Below are 22,570 nucleotides of genomic sequence, written 5' to 3'. Positions count from 1 at the left end.
CTTCTAGAACCCTAAAGAAGGACTCTATCCTAGGCTTTGTCCTATGACCTGTGCTAAATACCGATATTTCTAGCTACAGAGGCCTGATTTTATCATCCACAACTGAACAGAAAGTTTCCTGTCACCATAAAAAGACCTTGGGGGGTGTGATAATAAGCATGTACAGAGCCAGTAGTTGTTCCCATGGCAGTATGCTTCAAGGGTGGCAAAACCCTGAATCTCTTAGTCCAAGGAAATTCCCTTTCTTATTGCCCCAATACTTACTGTGCATAGGCAAAAAAAAGGGGAGGACACAAAACCTTGCCACATCAGCACTCCTTCCTTTTTTTTTCTTTTATTTACTTTTCTCTTTTTTCTTCTTTTTTTCTTTCTTTTCTTTCTTTTTCACTCTTGTGGTTATTATTTGGTGATTTATTTGGTGCTGAGGAGCTTTTTCTTTTTTTGGTAGTTACTGTTTTTATTGTTGTTGTTGTTTTTACTGTTTGTTGGGGTGTTTTTCTTGGGGGGGTAATTTTTTTTTGTCTTCTTCCAGCAGAACCACACAAATTGAATCATCTGTTCTGCCTCATGAATTGAGGGTGAAAATAAGAATGAATGGTACCAGGACCAAACAACCATATAAACATTGATTGGGGAAAAAAATGATCATACTTAAACACCAAACCCAAAGTCAACAATAATAGAATTAAAACTTTATCTACAACAGAGGGGAATAGTTACATTAGCACTCCGGAGGCCAAAGGAGTGAGATATGGGACACATGTGGGAAAACGGGTGGAGGGAGGACAACGCTTGTGGTGGGAATGGCCCTATTTATTGTCACTATGTACCATAAATATTACTGTGAAAGATTTATTATTTACTTTTGGTCACAATAAAAATTATTTTAAAAAAAGAGCAATGTCAATTTACAAAGAAATATTTTGCTTGAGTATTTTATCTAATTTATTCCTTTTTGGCCTTACTCCTTAATTCAATAGCAAGACCCATTCATTTACATATTAAATATGTATTATTTGTATTACTTTATTTGCATGAATTACTCATTCAAATATTCAAATACATACTCAATATTTTAAGGAGTTGATATGAAAATCTAAGGCATTAAAAATGATACATTCCCTTCAGAAAATTTCTGATTTTCTTAGACTGCTGGAGACTAAGAGGTAGTTGAGGAAAGCAAAAGTGTCTTTATAGTAAATGGAATTTGAGGAAACCAACAGAGAGGTTAATTACATTAAGACAATCTATTAAGACAAGTTTGCTTCAAATCATGAATAAGATACTTTATAAATTAATTTATTCTTTGGGTGGGAAGATATAACAAAGACCTGGATCACGTGTGTTTTATTCTTAATAATATATATTTTGGTTGGCATAGATAACCCTTAGAGTTTTAATATGAAGATGATAAGTGTTAATGTCTTACAGCATTAGTGCCAGTAAAGCATCAGCACCCTTGGTTTCAACCATCATCATCCTTGGTTTTAACCATCAGCATCCTCGGTAACACCAGAGTTGAAGGTTGCTCACAAAAATGTCTTTTAGGGGTCTGAAATTGCAGCTTTGCAGTATGTGACAGTACTTAAGAGCATTAAATTTGGGGTGATATTGGGCCACACTTAGGGGTGCTCAGTGCTTACTTCTGGCTCTGTGCTCATTGACAATTACTAGCCACTGTACCATTATGTTGTATCAGATATAGTTCTGGCCACGAACAAGGCAAGTGCCTTAAGCCCTGTATTTTCCTTTTGATCCAACCACCATTCAACTTTTCCAGAAATTTCTGTTATATACCTATTGTCTGCCTGAGACCACAAATGATCCATTCCCTTTCCTTGGCATGTTCACTCTGATACTTCCTTCATTAACTAAGTGTTTAGTGTTTTTTTTTTTTTTTTTTGGCACCAGTTTAGAAGTTATTCTCTGTTCCTTTGACTACTTAATAGTCAATATCTTCTGTTTTTCTTTATCCTATTAAATAAAAACCTGGCACCAATTTGTTACTTACTATAGTTACAAAAACAAAAATTCACCAGAAACAAGTGCAAATTATCTTCCTTATAGTAATGTACTTTTATTTCTCTAGATTCAGGATCTTATTCGTAAACCAAAATCATTCCTTTATTTTAAATATATTTAATCTTGCTTCTTTTCCAATTTCTTACCCAAATGTTCTTCTTTTCTAGATACCATCTCCACCCCCACCTTCACCTTTACAACAATTATGTGAGATTTCAGTTTTTATCGTTACATATGATAATTAAATTATCTAAAGATAATTTTCTAAATCATCTAAACATCTAAAGATGTTTTCCCCATTGGGTTGGGGGAAGATTCTTTTACATTCTAATCTTTCTATTTTTTCAGAATTTTTATACTTCCTTTATATGTGCCAACTTTTCTTAGGTTTGCAGATATAAACTAAAGAGCAGTAGTAAAAAAATGGGATAAAATATTCACCCAGTTCCACTACTTCAAAAATTATACTAAGAGAGGGCCGAAGCAAGACATGGGTACATGGCTGACCCAGGACAGACCTGGATTCAATCCCCAGCATCCCAGATGGTCCCCCAAGCCAGGAGAGATTTCTGAGAGCATAGCCAGGCGTAACCCTGAGTGTCACCGGGTGTGACCCAAAAACCAAAAAAAAAAGTTATGCTAAAAGATACTTTTCAAGATTTATCTCCTCTGAATAATTCTATGTTATTCTTTGTTATTGTTATAATTTTTTGGCTTGTTTTATTTGGGGCTTGGGAGCTACAGTTGGATCAAGGGTTATTTCTGGCTCTGTGCTCAGGAGTGATCCTGGCTGTGCTCAAGGGACCATAAAAGGTGCCAGGGATTAAATCAGGGTCAGCTGCATGACAGTAAGCACCATAATTCTTTATTTTAATGGTATAAATTTTGTGTATTTTCTTTTTTTTAATAAAATCTTTATTTAAGCACCATAATTACAAGCATGATTGTAGATGAGTTTCAGTCATAAACAGAACACCCCCCTTCACCAGTGCAATAATCCCACCATGAATGCCCCCTCTCCCTACTTCCCAATGCCTGCCTCTATTCGAGACAGGCATTTTACTTCTCTCGCTCATTAAGATTGGCATGACAGTTGTTAGTGTAGTTATTTCCCTAACTTCACTCACCATTCTTAGTGGTGAGCTTCATATTGTGAGCCAGTCGTTCTGGCCCTCATCTCTATTGCCTCTGGGCATTACTACTATAATGTCCTTAATTTTTCTTAAAATCCATAAATGAGTGGGATTATTCTGATTATTCTGATTATTATCTCTCTCCCTCTGACTTATTTCACTTAACATAATAGATTTTATGCATATCAATGTATAGGAAATTTTTATGCCTTCATCTCTTCTGATAGCTGCATAATAATTCTTACCAATCACTAACTTTTCAAAGTTTTCTTATTTTGTATTAAATTTGATTCATCTATGGAAATTACTTTGTTCAGGATCAATGACTTAAAGCTCCTGGCTACTTTTCAATTCTGTCTTGTATTTAATTATGTCTTTCCTAAAATTTCTGTTAGTCTATGAATGAATGTGATCTTATTTAGAAATAGGGTATTTCTAGATGTACTCAGAAGTTTCAAGTAGGCTTCGACATCTCTAGTTTAATGACTGCTATCTTGATAAGAAGAGAAACATTTAGATAAGGACAGATAGAAAAGAAATTATATGATGATAAACAATTAAAAACCACTATGAAAAGTTCAGAAGACAGAGTGGGCCAGCTTTTTCCCAGACTGCAGGTTAAATCACTACCTGGATTTCAGGTATTTTAATCTGTTCAGTTTGTAGGCTTTGTTAAAGCAGCTTGACTATTTTGTATAGTCAGAATCATTTAACACTTGGACGTTTACTGGTGTGAAAGAAGCTCCCAGAATGTTCTCTTGTCACCATACTGTTAAACTGTCCTCTCCTCATTTCCTCTTCTTTCACTCTATTCTTCCCCTAATCTCCAGCATAGGTAATTAGAGGTGCTTTATTCTTAACTCATAATTATCAATATATTTTTCATATTTTTTAAATCTTCTGTAACTATTCCATTGACCACCCCAGATCTTCCTTCTAAGGAGTAAAATATATATCTGATTACTTGCTGGTATGCTCAAGCTACCATAGGCATGGAGAAATTGAAAAATGAGCATAAAATTCAATCTTATTCAGCTTTAAATATGCATATAAAATATATATTAGAATTAAAATTCAGAACACTTTTATATCCAATGAAAAATTGGGAGGAAAATAAAGAGATCTCCCATGTGTGATCTTTTAAGAGATCCCATTAGTGATCACTTTTATCACTAATGGATTCATTGTATGATACATGTGTTAACAAATAAAAAGTCAATTTAGACTACCTAAAATTACTACCTAAAATGTTCTGTACAGGGGCTGGAGAGATTACACAGAGGTAGGAAGTTTGCCTTGCATGTGGCCAATCCAGGATGGACCCCTGTTTGATTTCTGGCATCCTACATGGTCCCATGAACCTGCCAGGAGTGATTTCTGAATGCAGAGCCAGGGGTAACCCCTGAGTGCTTCTGAGTGAAGCCAATAAATAAACAAAAGTGTTCTGTTTACATTAGGACTGCCTGTTGTCTAGTTTATCAATTTTTTATAATTATCTTTATTTAAACACCGTGATTACAAATATGATTATAGTTGTATGATTACAGTCATGTAAAGAACACCCCCCTTCAGCAGTCAACATTCCCACCACCAATTTCCCAGATCTCCCTCTTCCCCACCCCCCCACACGTGTACTCAAGACAGGCTTTCTACTTTTCTCATTCATTCACATTGTTATGATAGTTTTCAGTGTAGTCATCCTCCAACTGCACTCATCACTCTATGTGATGAGCTTCATGTCATGAGCTGCACCTACCAGCCCTCATCTCTCTTGTCTCTGAGATATTGTAAAAATGTCTTTCATTTTCCTTAAAACCCATTGATGAGTGAAACCATTCTGCGTCTTTCTCTCTCCCTTTGACTTACTTTGCTCAGCATAATAGATTCCATGTACATCCATGTATAGAAAAATTTCATGACTTCATCTCTCCTGATGGCTGCATAGTATTCCATTGTGAATATGTACCACAGCTTCTTTAGCCACTCATCTGTTGAAGGGCATCTTGGTTCTTTCCAGAGTCTGGCTACAGTAAATAGCGCTGCAATGAATATAGGTGTAAGGAAGGGATTTTTGTATCGCATTTTTGTGTTCCTCGGGTATATTCCTAAGAGTGGTATAGCTGGATCGTATGGAAGCTCATTTTCCAGTTTGTGAAGGAATCTCCATATCGTTTTCCATAAAGGTTGTACTAGGCGGCATTCCCACCAGCAGTGAAAAAGAGTTTCTCTCTCTCCATATCCCCACCAGCACTGCTTGTTTTCCTTTTTTGTGATGTGTGCCAATCTCAGTGGCATGACGTGGTACCTCATAGTAGTTTTGATTTGCATCTCCCTGATGACTAGTGAGGTTGAGCATCTTTTCATGTACCTTTTGGCCATTTGCCTTTCTTCTTTTTCAAAGTGTCTGTTCATTTCTTCTCCCCATTTTTTGATGGGGTTAGTTGTTTTTTTCTTGTATAGTTCTGTCAGTACCTTGTAAATTTTGGATATTAGTCCTTTATCTGATGAGTATTGGGTGAATAATTTCTCCCACTCAGTGGGTGGCCTTTGTATTCTGGGCACTATCTCCTTTGAGATGTAGAAGCTTCTCAGCTTATTATAGTCCCATCTGGTTGTCTCTGCTTCCACTTGTTTGGAGAGTGCTGTCTCCTTCTTAAAGATGCCTTTAGTCTCATGTCCTAGAGTGTTTCACCTACATGTTGTTCTATATACCTTATAGTTTCAGATCTGATATCAAAGTCTTTAATTCATTTGGATTTTACCTTTGTACATGGTGTTAGCTGGGGATCCGAGTTTGCTTTTTTGCAAGTGGCTAACCAACACCACTTGTTGAATAGGCTTTTCTTGCTCCATTTAGGATTTCTTGCTCCTTTATCAAAAACTAGGTGGTTATATATCTGAGGAATATTCTCTGAGTACTCAAGCCTATTCCACTGATCTGAGGGTCTGTCTTTATTCCAATACCATGCTGTTTTTATAACTATTGCTTTGTAATACAGCTTAAAATTGGGGAAAGTAATGCCTCACATATTACTTTCCCCAAGGAGTGCTTTAGATATTCGAGGTTGTTTATTGATCCAAATAATTTTCGGAAGTGTTTGATCCACTTCTTTGAAGAATGTCATGAGTATCTTTAGAGGAATCGCATTAAATCTGTACAATGCTTTTGGAAGTATTGCTATTTAAATGATGTTGATCCCGCCAATCCATGAGCAGGGTATGTATTTCCATTTCTTTTTTTTTTTTTTTTTTTTGGGGCCACACCCGGTGACGCTCAGGGGTTACTCCTGGCTATGCGCTCAGAAGTCGCTCCTGGCTTGGGGGACCATATGGGACGCCGGGGGATCGAACCGCGGTCCGTCTCCTAGGCTAGCGCAGGTAAGGCAGGCACCTTACCTCGAGCGCCACAGCCCGGCCCCATGTATTTCCATTTCTGCGTGTCCTCTCTTATTTCTTGGAGCAGTGTTTTATAGTTTTCTTTGTATAGATCCTTCACATCTTTAGTCAGGTTGACTCCAAGATATTTGAGTTTGTGTAGCACTAATGTGAATGGGATTGTTCTCTTAATGTCCATTCCTTCCCTATCATTATTAGTGTATAAAAAGGCCATTGATTTTTGTGTGTTAATTTTGTAGCCTGTCACATTGCTATATGAATTTATTATTTCTAGAAGCTTTTTGGTATAGTTTTTAGGGTTTTCTAAGTAGAGTGTCATGTCATCTGCAAACAGTGAGCGCTTGACTTCTTCCTTTCCTATCTGGATTCCCTTGATATCTTTTTCTTGCCTAATCTCTATAGCAAGTACTGGAAGTACTATTTTGAATAGGATTGGTGAGAGAGGACAGCCTTGTCTTGTACCAAAATTTAGAGGGAAAGCTTTTAGTTTTTCTCCATTTAGGATAATATTTGCCACTGGTTTGTGGTAGATGGCCTTAACTATATTGAGAAAGGTTCTTTTTATTCCTATCTTGCTGAGAGTTTTAATCAAGAATGGGTGTTGAACCTTATCAAATGCTTTTTCTGCGTCTATTGATATGACCATGTGATTTTTATTTTTCTTGTTGTTTATGTGGTGTATTATGTTGATAGATTTACGATGTTAAACCATCCTTGCATTCCTGGAATGAAACCTACTTGATCAAAGTGAATGATCTTCTTGATGAGGCACTGGATCCGGTTCACCAGGATTTTGTTGAGGATCTTTGCATCTGTGTTCATCAGAGATATTGGTCTGTAATTTTGTTTTTTGGCAGCATCTCTATTTGGTTTTGTATTAAGGTGATGTTGGCTTCATAAAAGCTACTTGGAAGTGTTCCTATTTTTTCAATTTCATAAAAGAGCCTGGCCAGGATTGGTAGTAGTTCCTCTTGAAAGGTTTGAAAGAATTCATTAGTGAATCCATCAAGACCTGGGCTTTTGTTTTTGGGCAAATTTTTTATTACGGTTTTAATTTCCTCAATAGTTATGGGGGTGTTTAGACATGCTACATCTTTTTTATTCAACCGTGGAAGGTTATATGAGTTCAAAAATTCATCCATTTCATCCAGATTCTCATATTTAGTGGCGTAGAGTTTCTCAAATTATTCTCTGAATACCCTTTGAATCTCTGCAGTATCTGTAGAGATCTCTCCCATTTCATTTCTAATACGCATTATCAAATTTCTCTCTCTCTTTTGCTTTGTAAGTTTTGCCTATGGTCTGACAATCTTGTTTATTTTTTCAAAGAACCAACTTCTGCTTTCGTTGATCTTTCGGATTGTTTTTTGGGTTTCCATTTCATTGATTTCTGCTCTCAGCTTTGTTATTTCCTTCTGTCTCCCTACTTTTAGTTTCTTTTGTTGATCATTTTCTAATTCTATAAGCTGCGTCATTAAGCTATTCATGTATGCTCCTTCTTCCATCCTGATGTGTGCTTGCAAAGCTATAAATTTTCCTCTCAGTACCACTTTTGCTGTATCCCATAGGTTCTAATAGTTTGTGTTTTCATTGTCGTTTGTTTCCAGGAAATTTTTGATTTTTTTCTTTGATTTCATCTCGGACCCACTGGTTGTTCAGTAGTAGACTGTTTAATTTTAGGTGTTAAGTTTTTTCTTCTTTGTCCCTTTGTAGTTCACATCTAACTTCAGAGCCTTGTGGTCAGCAAAGGTAGCTTTCAAAATTCTCTCTTCTTGATTTTATGGAGGTATGTTTTATGTGCCAGCATGTGGTCTATCCTGGAGAATGACCTGTGTACGTTGGAAAATAATGTGTATCTAGGTTTCTGAGTATGGAGTGTCACATATATCTACTAGTCCTCTTTATTCCATTTCTCTTTTCAGGTCTAGTATATTTTTGATGGGTTTCAATTGGTTGACCTATCAAGTGTTGACAAGCCTGTGTTGAGGTCTCCCACAATTATTGTGTTATTATTGATATCTTTTTTTTAGATTTGTCAACAATTGTATTAAATACTTTACTGGTCCCTCATTGAGTGCGTATATGTTTAGGAGAGTGATTTCTTCCTGCTGTACATATATCTTGATTAGTACATAATATCAATCTCTGTCCCTTACAACTTTTCTGAGTATAAAGTTTGTGTCATCTGATTTTAATATGGCCACCCCCGCTTTTTTAAGGGTGTTGTTTGCTTGAATGATTTTCCTCCAGCCTTTGATTTTGAGTCTATATTTATTCTGACTTTTCAGGTGTGTTTCTTGTAGGCAGCAGAAGGTTGGCTTCAGTTTTTGATCCATTTAGCCACTCTGTCTCTTAACGGGTGCATTTAGTCCATTGACATTGAGAGAAATAATCGTCATGGGATTTATTGCCATCTTTGTGTAGAAGTTTGGTGTGTTTTTGTTCTCTTGGCTTTAGAATAGATCTTTAAGTTTTTCTTTTAAGGCTGGTTTTGAGTCTGTAAAGTTTTTGAGCTTTTGTTTATCTGTAACGCCATGTATACTTTCTTCAAACCTGAAAGTGAGTTTTGCTAGGTGCAATATTCTTGGCAAAGCATTTATTTCATTGAGTTTTGTCACTATATCCCACCACTGCCTTCTGGCCTTGAGTGTTTCTGGTGAGAGTTCTGCTGTAAATTTCAAGCATGCTCCCTGGAATGTAATTTCCCTTTTTGATCTTGCTGCTTGCACTATTTTATTTCTATCTGTGAGATTCATCATTGTGACTAGGATGTGTCTTGGGGTGTTTCTCCTGGGTTCTTTTTTAGCTGGTACTCTTCGGGCATGCAGGATTTGGTCACATTTTCTTTAGTTCTGGTAGTTTATCTGTGATGTTTTTGACTGTTGATTCTTCCTGGAGATTTTCTTTTTGCGTCTCTGGGACTCCAATGATTCTAAAGTTGTTTCTTTTGAGCTTATCAAAGACTTCTATTTTTATCTGCTCATATTCTTTGAGTAATTTTTCCATTATCTGATCATTTGATTTAAGGTTTTTTTCCAATCTCTTCTGCTGTGTAAAGTTGTTATGCATCACATCCTCCAGTGCACTAATTTTATTCTCAGCTGCTTTAACCTGTTGGAAAGCTCATCCATTATGTTCTTCAATTCATCTACTGAGTTTTTCAGACCTGTTGTTTGACCTGATATTTCAGTTTGGAGTTTTCGGATTTCTATCTTCAAATTCTCTTGATTTTTATTAGTGTTCTGATCTATACTTTCTCTGAGTACTGTGAGCTTCCTCCATATTTCTTCTCTAAACCCCATTTCTGAAAGTCTAGTTAGGTGTTTGGCCATTGTTGAGTCATCAGAGTTTCCATCTTCTTTCTCTATGACTGATGTTGGTCTGCATAGTTTCCACATTGTCATGCTTATGCTGTGGGTTTTTCTATGTGTTTTGGTGGCATTCATTGGCTAGGTGGAGTGCGCGGCTGTGATGCGAAGTGGAGCAGCTGTGCTCCTCTGCTTCGACCCCTTATAAGTGGGCTTAATGGGGCCAGCAGAGTCAGCTTTATCCACAACTCTGGCCTGGAAAGACTAACCTCAGCCGAGGCAAGCCCTCAGGGAATGAATGCCAGAGAAGATCAAAGTTCCCAGGTTGAAGCAAGCCGGGGGAAGCCCCAAAATGTCTGCCGAGCTTAAGGGGCCCAGCAGAGTCTGTCTTATCCTCAACTCTGGCCTGGAAAGACACACCTCAGCCGAGGCACGCCCTCAGGGGATTAATGCCAGAGAAGATCAAAGTTTTCAGGTTGAAGCAAGCTGGGGGAAGCCCCAAAGTGTCTTCTGAGCCGAAGGGGCCCAGCAGTCAGCTTTATCCACAATTCTGGCCCGGAAAGACTCACCTCAGCCGAGGCAAGTTGTCAGAGGATGAATCCCAGAGAAGATCCCAGGTTGAAGCAAGCTGGGGGAAGCCCCAAAAAGTCTGCCCTAGTTTAAGAATTTTGACAAATTCATTACAATATTGGTTTTGCTCACCAGTTCTGCCCTTCTAAATATCATTTGTAAAAATTCATTTCTCCTGGTGAATAAATATTAGTTTTCTTATAAACTCTCTAATAATTCTGCTTTTTTTGAATGTTATATGGCAAGTCAAATATTATGAGTCTTTTCAGAACAACTTAATTATAATAGCAATATATATTTGTTTTCTTGTGATATTCTGTGGCTCAATGACTTTTATCTTTTTAATAATGGCCAGTGTTCTGGCATTTTGGCCCTTTTAGTAGGTATATAGTTCTATCTTACTTTAACTTGCAAACTATTGAACCTGTTTTCATGTTCTTATTTGGCATCTGTGTATTTTCTTTGGTAACATGTATATTCAGTTCTTTTGCCATTTGATTCATTTTGTATTAGGTTTTATCGAGTATCAAGACAACATTTTAATTAATCTAAAACTTTATATAAAATATTAAAATATTTCTATATATTTCAATATTAATAGATTCAAATTTTCTAGTCATGCTATTATTCCAGAATTTTTATTATTTCTCTTTTTTTATGACTGAAACCCTTTATAAACATATTTGTAATCATGGTGCTTAAATAAAGATATTAAACAAACAAAAAAAGGGATTTCCTATCTCTTCTTGGCCTTTTGGCTAAGATCAAAGTGTAGTAAAATAAGATTTCCTTTTATTTGTTTTAAGACTGTTTCCTCCTAAAATTATATCTCCTTTGTCAAAGGTCACTTGAATACAATGATTTGAGCTGATTTCAAAGCTGCTTCTAATTTTCAGTTTATTCCTCCACCTTATCCCATAGAAACCTGGATATTATTTTTACTCCTCCTCTTCCTTATAGTCTATGTCACCAATGCTATATTTTATTAAATAAAAATTTATTTAAATTTGTCTATGATTATAAACTATTGTTTAATTACTAGAAACAATGCAATGCTATTATTAGCTCAAATGAATTATGAGAAACTTAGCTTGGAAAGAATGCTACAAATAGACATAAACTTTATTTATTCTTAACACCTTAACATCCATAACTCTTTTTTTTTTATTTTGGTTTTTGGGTCAGATCCAGCTGAGATTAGAGGTTATTCCTGGCTCTATGCTCAGAAATCACTCCTGGTAGGCTTGGGGGACCACATAGGATGCAGAGATTTGAACCACCATCCTTCTGCATGCAAGGTAAATGCTCCACCTCCATGCTATCTCTTCGGCCCCTACATCCATAACTCTTGATCAGCAGAACAATTGAACTTTAGGATGTACAACCCCCCACCATTGTACTGATTTCTAAATATATTTTGAAATTATTAACATTTCTTAATTCTGATTGCTGTCACATTAATTCAAGTGTCAACATCTTTCAAGAGTTTACAAACAGCACTCTTTTAATGGACTTCTTGGATCCATTTCTTTCTGAAAGCAATAATAGTGGCCTGTTGAGAGTCATTACTTGTAGTGACACTTGGGATCACATTCAGGACTGTAGGCTGTAGGCTGATAAGATCCACTGAGTCCTCTCCTGGTAAATTTTGCACCTAATGTTGTTGTAATTAATAAAATCTGATTTTGGGTAGTTAAATTGAAGTTCTGAGCTTAGATTTTTTTTTTGCATTTTTTTTGGCCACACACAGTGATGCTCAGGGTTTACTCCTGGTTATGTGCTCAGAAATTGCTCCTGAAATGGGGGATGTCATGGGATGCCATGGATCAAACCATGATTGGTTCATCATAGGTTAGCACAAGGCAGATGCCTTACTGCTTGCACCACCACTCTGGCCCCTTGAGCTTAGAATTTTATGGAGAAGAAAATAGATCATCTTTTAAAAAATATTTTATTTAAGCACCATTATTACAAACATGTTTGTAGTTACGTTTCAGTCATAAAAAGGACACCCCCTTCACAAGTGCAACATTCCCACCACCAGTGCCCCCCATATCACTCCTTCCCCTTTCTCTGCCTGTATTAGAGACAGACATTCTACTTCTCTCACTCACTAACATGGTCATCATAGTTGTTAGTGTAGTTATTCTCTATCTGCATTCACCACCCTTTATGGTGACCTTCAGAGCATGAGCTGGCCTTTCTGGCTCTCATCTGTATTGTCTCTTGGCATTATTGCAATAATATCTTTTATTTTCTTAAAATCCATGGATGAGTGAACTATTCTGTGTCTATCTCTTTCTCTGACTTATTTCACTCAGCATAATAGTTTCCATGCCCATCCATGTATAGGAAAATTTTATGACTTCATATATCTTGATGGCTGCATAATATTCCATTGTGTATATGTACCACAATTTCTTTAGCCACTCATCTCTTGTCAAACATTCAGATTATTTCCAGATTCTGGATATTGTAAGGGCACCGCAATGAATATAGTCGCACGGAATACACTTGGGTATTGTGTTATTATGTTCTTAAGATATACCCCAAGGAGTAGTATCACCAGTTCATATGGTAGCTCAATTTTCAGTTTTTAGAGGAATATATATATATATATATTGTTTTTTATAAGGGCTAGACAAGACAGCATTCCCATCAGCAATTGAATGAGAGTTCTTTTATTCCCACATCCCTACCAGCACAGATCATCTTTGTTCTCTGTTGTTTTAATTTGTATCTCCCTGATGATTAAGTGATGTGGAACATTTTTTCATGTACCTTTTGGCCATTTGTATTTCTTCTTTGAGAAAATGTTTGTTCAATTCTTCTCCCCATATTTTGATGGGGTTAGATGTTTTTTTCTTATAATTTCTGTCATTATCTTGCATATCTTCGATATTAGTCCCTTATTTGATGGGTATTGGGTGAATAGTTTCTCCCATTCTGTGGGTGGCCATTGTATCATAGTTACATTTTCTTTGAGGTGCAGATGTTTCTCAGCTTAATATATTCCCATCTGTTTATCTCTGCTTCCAATTGTTTAGACAGTGCTGTTTCCTCCTTGAAGATGACTTTAGCCTCAATGTCATGCAGTATCTTACCTACGTGTTTTTCTATGTAACTTATGGTTCAGGATCACGGTCTTTAATCAATTTGGATATGACCTTTGTGCATGGTGTTAAATGGAGTTCTAGGTTTTCTTTTTGCATATGGTTGACCATTTTTTCCAACACCTTGTTTCAGAGGCTTTCCTTGCTCCATTTTGATTTTCTTTCTTACTTATCAAAGGATTAATTGAATGTATGTGTGGGTAACATTCTCTGAATATTAAAATAGATTCCATTGATCTAAGGATTTTTCTATTTCTATGCCATACTGTTTTAATGACTTTTGCTTTGTAATACATTTTAAAATTGGGGAAAGTAAAGCTTCCCATGTTCCTTTTCCTAAGGATTGCTCTAGCTATTCATGAAATTCATGAATGTTTGATGCACTTCTTTGAAGAATATTATAGGTATTCTTAGAGGAATTGTATTAAATTTGTATACTGCTTTGGGGGAGTATTGACATTTTAGTGATGTTAATCCTCCCAATCTAGAGCTGGGTATATTTCTCTATTATCTGTGTCCTCTTTTATTTGTTGAAGCAGGGTCTTGTAGTTTCTTTTGTATAGGTTCTTCACCTCTTTCGTAAATGTAATTCTAAGGTATTTGAGTTTATGTGACACTAATGTAAAAGGGATTTTTAATGTCCATTTATTTTCTATCATTATTGGTGTAAAGAAGGCCATTGATTTATGCTTGTTAATTTTGTAGCCTGCCACTTTGATATATGATTCTATTGTTTCTAAAAGCTTTGTGATAGAGTCTTTAGGGTATTCTAAATGTCGTATCATGTCATCTGCAAACAGTGAGAACTTGACTTCTTCCTTTCCTCTCTGAATGTCCTTGATATATTTTGTTGCCTAATTGCTATGGCAAGAAATTCCAGCAATATGTTGAATAGGTGTGGTGAGAGAGATTTTCATTTCTTCTACAGAGTTTTTCAGATCTGTTATTTAATTTTGGAGTAATTTTTATTTTTATCTTTATATTATTTTGATTCTTATTTGCGTTCCTTTCAGTTCAATCTATGTTTTCTTTGAATTCCTATGAGGATCCTCTATATTTATTCTCTAAACTCCTTCTCTGAGAGGCTAATTAGGTGGGTGGCACTTTTTAGGTCATCAGAGCTGTCATCTGCATTCTCTATGCCTGGTGTTGGCTTATATTGTTTCCCTATTGTCACTCTTGCTATGTGTTTCTTTTCTACTTGTTTTAATGGAGTTCATTGGGTAGAAGATGCATGCAGCTGTGAAGCAGAGTGCACTTGCTCCTCTGACTCCACCCTGCTTGGCCATTCCCAGCTTACCTTAATCTTGCAGCTTCAGCCTGAGCTTCTGGGCTGGAATTGAGCTCAAAAACCACAGAAATATCAAGCTGCTGCCCCTTGAAATAGCATTGGTGGCTGCAATATAGATCACCTTTATATCTGCCTTGCCTCAGCCCTCTGAATCACAAAATTTATGTAATACAAGGTCTAAAGTAGATTGCAAGTAGGATACATGCTAGATTGGAGCATGACATGGAGCTTCTTCTGCTTTTTAAAGCTTGGAAAGAACAATCTATGTTTTGAAATAACATTCAAAAGCCCAATATGGATGGGTAAGAATCATTGTTTTTCTATATTAGTCATCTAAATGAACAGTTTTCTCTTGGAAAGTTTCAAGGAACACTAATTCCTCAATTGTAAAATATTTGTGATTTGAATACAACATACATGATAAATATTACACAAGTTATGCTAAACAAGTTGGAGCAAAGTTTTGTCCAGCTGATCATTCTAAGAAACTTGAACATGTCAATCTCTAGAATAATATGCATTCTGTATAATATGTATAATAAAATTTTTGAATCAAATCAGTCACAGACTTTTTTCCACTAATCTGGGAAATACTGGCATAGATTGTGATGTGCCATTTTCGACGAAAGGTGTATAAACCAGATTATTAAGGTTGAAAACAAATTTTCTGACTCAGAGATGTGATTGCATGATTTACTTTCTAGAAAAAAAGCTTTCTTTATTTCTTTTATGTTTTGGAGTTTTTAGGGGGCCACACCCAGTGATGCTCAGGGGATACTCCTGACTATGTGCTCAGAAATCTCTCCTGGCTTGGGGGGACTATATGGGATGCTGGGCATCAAATCAATGTCCATCCTGGGTCAGCCAAGTGCAAGGCGAATGCCCTAACACTGTGCTATCACTCTGGCACCTGATCTAAGCTTTCTTGAATAATGGTTGTCTATTTTGAACTGTAATGCTAAAAATTTCCAAAACAAATGCCCTTGGGATTTAATATGTTTAAAATAATGTTTGTATTTGACATAGAACATAAGGAACTTTGTCAAATTCTAGACCAGTTATAGAGAATTTGGATGGCAGAATATTTAGTATTACTGGATTTTAAAACAATAACACCATAGGTAGCTACAATTCTCACTGATGAAAAACACATGTATGGTTTAAGTCCCTATATGAAAGAGTCAAGGCAGGCATAATGTGTGATCAGAGTATATGGCCACTCACCTATATTCTGGAATCTTGGGTGCTTCTGCCTTCCATTTCATACCTCCCTCCCAGCAAGGATATTAGTTGTCACCAGATGGCTCACATAGACCTAGTTTTGTCTCAAAGGTGGCATGTCTTCAGAATGTCAAAGAGTTGTATGAATTTATACTATTTGTATTAAATATCAGAGCTTTAAGATTTCATAACACGAATTTCCACTTGTTCGAGCATACATGCCAATTTTGTTGCCAGTTGCTTTACATGATGATAATGAAGCTACTAAAATTTTTGAGACTTGAGGGTGCTATGTCCAATGCTATATTTGCTACTTGCATAATTTCATCATGTTATTTCCACGACTTATTAATGTTGATATACTGCCTTAGGACCACAAAACAAAATCAAGGAACTTGTTTAAGAGTTATAGCAGGCTTTTCTGCCCAAGAGAGCCAAGAAGATGCCATCAAATATGATCTCCAAGGCCCAAACTCGGTAAGGGTCCCACTCAATAAGGTGAGTGCTCATCTCTACTGTGTGATTGGACACAGGAGAGCCATTATAAAAGACTGCTGCCTTGCTCCCTGTCTGCTTTTCTGCTTAAAACAGCCAAAAAGACACCGTTGAACATAATCTCCAGGGCCCAAAGCTGGTAAGAACTCACTCCAATAAGGTGGAGCCAGAGGAGCATGGCCGGTCTGCTTAGCTCCGCTGCCATGTACATCTTCTAACCCACGAACCCAGCCCACGAACCCAGCATAGCACATAGTAAAACTCACTCTACAAGTGTTGAAATGGAGAAACAATGCATGACAACACCACGCATAGAGAATGAAAATGACCTGCAAAGCCTCTCAGATAAAGAGTTTAGAGTATTAATATGGAGGATGCGCAAAGAACTCAATACAAGCATAGATTGATCTAAACAGACCATAACGACAGAACTTAAAACTGAAATAAGAGGTCTGAAAAACTCAATAGATGAAGTGAGCATCTCAATGAAAAGCCTCTCCAAAGGAGTAACAGCCGCTGAGGACGTGGTCCTCAGTAAAAGATGCAGAACAACTCTATACAGCAGAAGAGACTGGAAAGAGCTATAAAACTACTTGTCTAATTTGTGCTTTCTTCAGTACTATAATATTGTAATGCCTATATTTTGGTAATTTTCAGAACGTTGCTGTGGGCTTTTATTACCTTTGGATATTGTAAAAAATATATCTTCTTTGTTCAGAATCTTGAAGAAACAGGTTGCATATATGTTACTGAGGTAAAGCCAAAAATATAATGATATATGATTCTGCTAGCACTAGTTATGTGGACATAATTATTTTGGTTACATTGTGAGAAGAGAAAAAGAACTGAAAATAAAGTCAGATGAAGCCAAAAGAACATATTGGCATCTTAATATTTGTCACTGACTTCAACGAAGTCCTATGGTATATTCTACCTCATATATAAAATGTATAGATGATAAGATAGTTTTTAATGCAATGTGTTTTTTAATGATAACAGCGCAAGGCAATAGATCACTTGAGGTCAGAATAACACCAAGAAGAATTTCTCAGCTCTAAAAAGAACCATATTGCAAACTACGAGTGATTAGTTAGGTCCTGAAATGACTCCATTTTCTTGAGAAAAAAAAAAGGCCATTTATGAACATTTCAACTATGGAGAACAGTGAGCTTTATGAAAAGATAAACAGTGATATCGCAGTGAGTCTTCTTACTTAAAAAGATACTCTAATTGCTTAAAATCAAAGTAGTTTAGTCTTTAAAACTTAGGTTTCTGATCATAAAAACTACATAATATGTCTAATATTCATTATATTCTATGATTTATTCTTAACTTCACCATGATTTTTGCATATGCACTATCTCCTTAAAAATCTCATAATTTTCTATGTAATATATCCTGTCATATCTGAGTAATAATCTTGATACCAATAAATGAAGATTTGATGATATCAGATACTTGGTTAAGAGACTTCAGAATACAAAAATGATGAATTTGTCAAGGTTGCTGTTGAACTTGAAGCTTTCTGGCAAAATAAACAAAAGTTGACTTTCAAGAAAATTTCTGGAGAAAATTTATTTTCATTTCAACTTAACCTTAATGGGGATGAGATTCTTAATAAATATTGATATATTTCAAAGTTTAACATAACAATATTTCTTTAATAATTAAATAAACATAAATTAAGATTACTAAGCTTTATTCCAGTTTACTTTTATTTTTTACTTCATTATTCATTTTGATTGGAGTACATCCTCTGATGCTCAAGAGTTACTCCTGGCTTTACACTCAGGGGTCATACTTGGTGGTGCTTAGGGGATAATATGGGATGTTAGGGGTTGAAGCCTGCCTAACTGTGTGCATAGCCATTGCCTTATCTATATTGTACTATTTCCATGCCCCCTTCAGTTATTTTTTGTAATTTTTATTATACCTATTTTATAGATGAGAGAACTAAGATGTACTTAAACAAGTTAATTTATGCCAAGACTACAACTAGATAGCTGAATAGTCAGGATTTAAACTCTGGCAGCTTTTTTGTATAAAAAAATTGTAATAACTATAATATATATGATATTTGGTTTAATAAAAATAAGGTGATAAAACAGATCTGATTTGACTTTGACCTTAAAATCTCCCATCTATAAAAGAGAGGTCAATATACCAACTACTAGATCTATTGAAGACTATGTGCTGTGTTTCTCTTTGTTATAGAAAAACCTTAGAAAAGAAACTATGTGTTGTGCAATGTCCAACATTGTTCTATTCTAACTGGAAAACACAAGAGAGAGCAAACGGTGATTTATGAAAGGGCAAGTTAAAATCATATCTATTAATTACTTTTAAAGTACAGTCACACTGTGAGTTCATTTAGTATTCCCTAGACATAGGAAAAATTGCTTTTACAGATGTGTTTGGCAATTGCCTACCTAGACTTGGGAGCATAAACTTGGGAACATTCAATATATTTTGGTTTTGTTGTATATACATTTAAATTCAGACAACTGACATGACAACTCTTTTTTTAGTGATATTCCTTAATAGTGGTAAAGGAGAAAAATTTTACCAAAGACTCTTTAGACTTCTCTTTCTAAAAGATACTGCCTAATTTACTTGGTTGTGACCAAAGGGCTATTTTTTATTTTAGTCTTTGTATTTTCAAGTGAACTTTTCCTCTGTGTAACTTCATCTTCCATTTTTATTAACCAGTCAAGCATGTTTTACTTTACACTGTGATAAGAGGATCAGAAACAGCTTCCCCACATCTAAGGGAAACTTAATCAATTGCAAGGAATACATGCGCAGCATAGTATGGCCACTTCCTGTCTCATGGACTGAGAAAGCCCGTTTGGATTATTACTTTTGATTCTACTGATAGAGGGAGAAAATTAAGTAACCTGGAAAACAAGGTACTTCTGACTGAATTATTTTGAGAAGACATGAAGAAAATTGTCACCCCTTTGACCTTCAACTAACCTTTCACTTTTCACATGTTTTGACATGTACCTCATGTTGATTTCCATAGCTGTTTGAGTACAAGCTTCAGAAAAACCTACTGCCACCAACTTTTTAATAATTTTATAAAACATTTCAGATAGTATTTTGTTTTCTTAGAACAATATGAACATAAAATTTAATTCCTCATTCAATAACTATGAGTTCTGACTATTCACATAGATGAGTTGGTGGTGTAAGACCCTGTGTGTGTGTGTGTGTGTGTGTGTGTGTATGTGTGTGTGTACGTATGTGCATGTGACTAAATCATGGTCTCTACTCTATATCCTGAATTCCTGTTCCTGGTACAGTTGCAGGAAAACTCATTATTTCAAGGACCTTTTGTTGTTGTTGTTCAGACAATTTGCATGTAAGTAATGCAATTTTGTGTGTTGATAATTGCATCTTTTGATTCCACCAATATTCAGTGATGAAAAGAATATGCTTACTTTATAAGACTTTGATCAGTGAAATAAAAACAAAAGGTTAACTTGTTATTTTTGACAAAATCTCTTTTATATGGAGGTTTTTTAACAGGTATAAGTGCAATTAATTATAAGCACATGTAGCATGGCTGTCAATAGAAAAATGTTAAATCTTGACTTCTCACTCTATAGTTGGGCTCCTATTAAAAAAATTCAGATATTCTTTCCTCATTTGTGTTTCCGAACAATGTTCTCCCTACTGAAAATTTCAGGATATATTTTTTTCCTTAAGATATAGTCACAGAGAGCTGAGGTACCCTGGACAAACCTGATCAGAGTGAGTCTGGGTCACCGACATCATTACTGAGGGCATTGTGAGTTTGAGCCCTTTACTGAGTGCTCTTTATAGCTAATGAACCTCACCATAACAAGCAGAAAAAAAATCACACTACAAGAGTGACAATGGGAAAATTTTGCAGGCAAACACCATGATAAGAAAATAAAGCTGAGAGCTCTGATGACCCAAGAAATACCAACCATCTAATTATTCTCTGATAAGGATTTTAGAATAAAATTATGGAGGATCTTCATAGAAATAAAAAAAAAACATAGCTCTAGCTGTACAGAACACAAAGAAAGAAATCAGAAAACTCCAAACTGAAATAACAGGTCTTAAAAACACGGTAGCTGAACTAAAAAACTCAATGGAAAGCTTCTCTAACAGGGTAACAGCAGCCAAGAACAGAATCAGTGAACAGGAAGATGAAATGCAGAACAACTCTATACAGCAGAAGAGATTAGAAAAGAACCTTAAGGCAAATGATCAGACAATGGAAAAAGTACTCAAGGAATGTATATAGATGGAAACAGAAGTCCTTGATAAACTAAACAGAAACAACAAAAGAATCATTGGAATCCCAGAGGCCCAGGAAGGGGATCCCCAGGAAGAATCAACAGTCAAAGATATCATCACAGAAAAACTCCCAGAGCTAAAGACTGCATGCAATCAAATCCTGCATGCCTGAAGAGTACCGGCTAAAAGAGACCTGAAGAAAACACCACAAGACACATCCTAATCACAATGACAAATCCTACAGAAAGAAACAGAATACTGAAAGCAGCAAGATCAAAAAGGGAAATTACATTCAAAGGAGCATCCTTAAGATTTACAGCAGACATGTCACAAAAAACTCCCAAGGCCAGAAAACAGTGGTGGGAGATTGTAACAAGACTGAATGAAATGGATGCTTCACCTAGAATACTGCACCCAGTCTAATCATGTTCAGGTTTGAAGGAAGAATAAATAGTTTCACTAATAAGCAACAGCTCAGAAACATTACAGATGCAAAACCATCCTTAAAGAAAAAAACTGAAAGATCTACTTTAAGACAAGACAGACCAACAAACACACCGGATTTATACACAAAGATGACATTAAAATCATGACAATCATCTCCCTCAATATCAATGGACTAAATGCACAATTAAGAAACACATCAAAAGATGAATCCAACCTTCTGCTGCCTATAAGAAACACACTTGAGTAGTCAGAACAAACATAGACTCAAAATCAAAGGCTTGAGAAAAATTATCCAAGAAAACAACACCCTTAAAAATGCTGTTGTGGCCATATTAACATCAGACGACACAAACTTTAGACTCAGAAAAGTTGTAAGGGACAAAGATGGACACATCGTACTAAACAAGGTATATGTGCAACAGGGAAAAAATGCTCTACTAAATATATACACACTCAATGAAAGACCAGCAAAATATCTAATACAATTATTAAAAAATTTAATAGAAAGACACACTAAATAAAGGGGAAATCTTACATATAAAAAAAGAGCTCTTATCTACTAGAGATAGGAACTCATAGTTGTTTACAATACAGGGATATCTCCTACCTTGAAAATATGTCATGTGGAATCAACTTAGACCTCAGATGATTAGATACCATTCATCCAGCCTTGAACCCTGGATCCCAGACATAGAATCAGCACAGCTCTTCACAACAGCTGCAGGAAACAAACTCCATCCGGGACAGCCTTAATACTGCGGGGTCAACAACAAGGGCCAGCTCTAACATGATATCCTGACAACGAGGAAAATGTGAACAACTTGACCTTAGAGCAGATTAGCCTACCTTACCAGCTAACGACAAGACAAAACCAGAAGACGCGGCACCCTTTGGTAGGTCCAAAAGCCAAAATCGTGACTTACAGATGACTGGCTACTAGAACCACGGCCAGACAGTATACATCTTGGGACCAATAAAAAAAACCTAGTTTAGGGTCTGAACTATGACTTGCACAATAAGCATGATCCCCAGTCCCAAAGGTCTGACAGAGACAACTGCAACAGAATGGGGCTTCTGGAAGCACAAAGAAAGACGCTATCCTAGGTGCCATCCTAGGTTCAGTGCAAAGACCAAGGTCACCAACCACAGAAGATGGATTAAAACGACACTGAGGTAACAGAACCTCTAGAACCACAAAGACTGACTTCATCATAAGTCCCACCTCAGGATCTGTGCAGATACTGAGACCTCTAAACACAGAGCTCTGAGTGTATCACCCTGGACAGAACAGAAGTCTTCCAC

This window comes from Suncus etruscus, chromosome 11 (assembly GCF_024139225.1).
Source record: "Suncus etruscus isolate mSunEtr1 chromosome 11, mSunEtr1.pri.cur, whole genome shotgun sequence".
NCBI classification, from domain to species: Eukaryota; Metazoa; Chordata; class Mammalia; order Eulipotyphla; family Soricidae; genus Suncus; species Suncus etruscus.
This window is presented reverse-complemented; position numbering follows the sequence as displayed.